Consider the following 4401-nt stretch of genomic DNA (forward strand, 5'->3'; position numbering starts at 1 on the left):
AAGAATTGATCATGGTTCATCAAAGGAAAGAACAAAAATCAATAAATCAAAAAGTTTCTAAATTAGGGTTTTGCATAAGAAAAGTCAACTGAACTTTGACCAGCCATAACTCTCACATGGAACATCAGAAATTTTCCATCCAAAGCTCATTTTAAAGGAAATTTTATTCTCTACAAAATTGTGTCTCACATGCCAAGTCTAAAAATGCTTTATTTGAGAGATATGGACCAAAACATTATAGGTCCTTTTCAAAAGTCAACAAAAAGACACTTTTTTCAAAAGGACATAAAATGAGCATGGAAAATAATTTTGATATGAGACCAAAGACACTGTTTAGGGGAATCTCTAAGGTTTCTAAAAAGTCCTAAAACTCTTCCATACCTCAAAAATTGAGGGAGATAGGACTTATTAAAGTTGGACAAATTTGAGAGAGAAAATGTGAAATAAAAGGCCTCAAATTGATTTCTTTTGCAAAGGAGCCCAGGTTTTTATGACCCAATATTGATCCTCAAACTATCCAAGACTTCAAATTTAATTGGCACGAATTTTTAATATTTATTTGATTTTATATGAATTTTTAATCATTTAAAAAGTGGTTTTAATCAAGTGAAAATCAAATATTTGTTAGAGATTCCATGAGTAACAAATATAATCATCATTTATGCAAAAATGCCAATCAAATTTCGTGCACCATAATATGGGGAATATTGGATTGAAAATTGAGCAAATTTGGGGAAGATTATAAACCATATTTCATCAAATTTCCAAATCTTTGATTAAAAGAGATTTGAATCAAATCTTCTACCCTAATTTATTCTATTATATATATAGAATAGGGGCAATGCTTAAGAAAAGGTTGGACAAGGTTTTTGCAGCCAAGACCATCAAGAACAAGGTTTGTTTTTTTCATAAAAATCTCAATTCGGTTTCAAAGATTGGTGGGGTTTCAAAGAGTTTCGAGCATTGTTACACAATCCTTAGACATCCCTGAAGCTTTTCTGATCGTCCTCAGGCCACACATTGTGAATCGTCAACAACAAGTCACGGTTTGTTTCTCTCTTTTCAAGAATCGATTTTCACTATTCATGCATCATAAACGTATTCTACTTGTATATTCATGCTTAACGTGATGTTTATGAATTGTCTGGATCGTTTAATTGAGTTTTTATGCCCACGAGACCATAACACCATTGTTAGGGTTTGAATGCTTCAAAAAAAGGGATTTCGATTAGAAGTAATTTCAGGTCAAATTACCAGGTTCAATGGGTTTGTAGGGTGATTTATGATTGGTCTGGACTGTTTTTTGTGTTTATTGATGACGATTTACAGGCTTTGATGACCAAGACATGTAGCTACGCGTGCAAACCGTAGCTATAGGCTACAGCGACGACGCAGTCCGTGGGTAAATCCCTTGGAAAAGAAAAAAATCAAATGGGGAAGAAGACCCCTGTGGCGCGCGTTTTCATTTAAAATTCCCCTGCATAATTTATTTTAAATATTATATATTGCGTATGAATGTTGCACCCCAAAATTTGCCCTCTTCACTATGCTATAAGTTATCAAATGACGTTTATTTCGTCTCTTAAAAAAAAAGAAAAATTAAAGAGTTCCCATTGTTTTGAGTTCATTAAGTCAAGAACCTGTGAGGTGGTTTGCAAAAGAAAGAGTCATTGCAAGATTATGAGCCTATCGAGCCTATCGTCCAAGGTTGAGTTAGATTAATGAATTGAATCGAATTAGAGCTCCATTGAAGTTTGCAAGCGGATTGAAGTTTATTCACTAAAAGAGTATCCATGCAAGTGTTGATTCAAATATCATTCATTCAAAGTCGAGATTTACGACCATTTGACTCAAGTTCAAGATTCAAGTTCAAGAACTTTAATGTTCATTTACATATACAAAAATCCAATTTCTACATTTTCATGTTCATTCACCAAACTTATAAAATTCATATCCAAATACAACTGTTCATTACAGCCCATTCAAAGTCCACTCACAAATTACACAAATTTACACGAAAATCAATCCCAAGTCATTACATTCCATCAAGGACATACAAAGTAGAAAAAGTTCTATACGGCCTCTTCCATTGGTTAATCGCTCTAGCAGGAAATCGAAACAAGCACATCATCACCACGTGTCTTCAAACTTCAAAGCCTTCCATGGTATAATCTGTCCAAACATCAAGTAACAAAACCGCAACCTGGATGATCAATAGAAAACCGAATCTTGCACCCTGAGAAAAGGAGATAAACCGAACCGAAGCCGGTTCGAAGAAAAAAAACTGTTTTCAGAAAAAAAAGGATAACAGAATCGAGAAAAAAGAAAAACTCAGAGGAAAAGAAAATGAACAAACTTCTTCAACACGCTTCAACCTCTCGACATCTTCATCTGGATTCATCACCTTCAATCCACAATCTCGATGGACCAGAACCAATTCTCTCCCTCTCTTGACCTCACGTTCTGAACTCTCTCTTGCCATTACATCTTCAATCTTGCTCTCAAATTCAACGAATCATCCAACTGGTTCAAGCTCGGAACGGTTTCTAATAGAAAGAAGAAAAAGAGATTGATAACAGAAATGGAGAAAAAAAGAGATAGCGAACAGAATTCCAAACTAACCGTAACAGAATTCTTGAGTTTTCATCGAATCTTCAATCTTCACATCGCTCTTCAACATTCTCAGCGTCGTCTTCAATCATCTTCGATCTGAGTTCATCAATCATCAATCAGAAACAACATCAATATAACGAAATCTCAGTGGCACAACAACACAAAAAAAGGCAAGAATCATGAGAGGGAAAGAAACGCACATCAAAAGAAGATCCAAATCGGGTATGAGAACTTGAATCGGAGGAAGAGATGAGTCGAGCGAAGAGACACGAGTCAAGAGGAATAGCAGAGAGGATGAGGGTTCGCCGGAGAGGGAGAACTTGCGTTAGTTTTCCGACCACCGCATTTAGCATCGAGAGCGATTGAGAGGACGGAAGAGAGATTGAGCCGCGAGATACGACATGGTGTTGTTCACGATGACTGACGGAGAGCATCTCCGTCACCGCCGCGTCGCCGTGAGAGAGAGGGAGATGAATTCAATCTGAATGGCCACAAATTAAGCGTAACCCTAAATCCTTTCTCTGTTATTAACTCAATTGATTTTAGGGTGATTAATTAGAGTTAATGGATAACGTTGATTTGATAAATTCTTGTTAATATGGATTATGTAAATTTGGTACTTAGAATTAATTTGGATGTAAAATCTGGATTGAGAAAATCTGAAAGCATGGACTGAAACTTCATTGGGCCTGAGCCACGAAAATTCAACTCACACCCCCAAAATGAGCCCACGCACCTTCTTTTTCTGATTGCTACAAAAAACCGAGTTTAGGGCCTAATCTCTGGGCCCTACGCCCAGAATCACTTTCTACACACCATTTTTTCATATCAAACCCCTCTGTTTCATTTTAATTCACATTAGAATTAGTTGTTTTAACTAGTTTTGTTCCCTATTTCTTTCATGTAATGAAATCATAAAAAAATCGATTATTTTGTTGTTAGTTTTTTTTTTCATGATAAAGTCGATAATGGATAAAAACATGTAATCTTTTCTAGTTAGAATTAGATTTTTGTTTTCTATATTTGTTTTAAAAAAAATAATCAAAAACATGTAATCTTTTTCTTATTAGAATTTAAAGGCTTTGTTATATAGTTTTGTTCTATTTCTTTGAGATAAAAATGTTACAAAAAACAATTTAATTTTGCTAGATTTTCTTTTAGAATTCACTTAGAATTTAATTACTAGTATTTTCTATGGCGGATGCGTGCCTTCTTGTTATTACTGATTTGGTTGTTGAGATGTGCGAGGTACTTCGAGAGAGCCTTTGATCGCGATTCGACTTGCTTCGTGTTCCACTTTATTTGTGGGACACGAACCTATTTCCGATGCCAGTCACCCGATCTCTCATTCATTGAGATGTATACTCCTGTATTGTCTGGCTTGTGTTCTCTTGCAGGTTGCTTGTATGGTTATGCTCGACGTGTACCACATGTCGCTCGGGATTTATTTTCACGACGACGCTTTCAGACTTGCTTTGCTTGATGATGGCTTACGCGAAGTATTCCGAACTTCTCTGCTCACACTTGCTAGCTCATTGCGGATTTGCTATCCGTTCGGTATTGTCTCCTGGTCCCTTTTACCGCTTTCCGCATCATCCTATAACATGAGAAGTAGGACCTAGACATGCATCTGGCCAAGCCCTCGAAAGAGGCTCTGTTTTTGTTGGTGTGTTTACATTTGTGATTTGCGGCAGGGAGTCACGGTGTAATAAGTCCTATATGGCACTCCGTTAAGTCCTCACGGAAGGCATGCGAAAAGGGTTAGCAATCAACCCCCGCCTAGTCTCA

At 36.5% G+C, this 4401-nt stretch overlaps 1 long non-coding RNA gene across 1 annotated transcript; it reads right to left on the reverse strand.

Annotated features, from left to right (window-relative positions):
- Window positions 1-1834: 1834 nt before the first annotated feature.
- On the reverse strand, window positions 1835-3211 carry LOC131651751 (uncharacterized). Its single transcript, XR_009298490.1, has 4 exons — window positions 2814-3211; window positions 2623-2709; window positions 2357-2546; window positions 1835-2236 (listed from the first exon to the last, which is right to left on the reverse strand). It is a non-coding gene; the product is annotated as an uncharacterized LOC131651751 (long non-coding RNA).
- Between the last annotated feature and the right edge of the window lie 1190 nt (window positions 3212-4401).

This window comes from Vicia villosa, linkage group LG2 (assembly GCF_029867415.1).
Source record: "Vicia villosa cultivar HV-30 ecotype Madison, WI linkage group LG2, Vvil1.0, whole genome shotgun sequence".
NCBI lineage: Eukaryota > Viridiplantae > Streptophyta > Magnoliopsida > Fabales > Fabaceae > Vicia > Vicia villosa.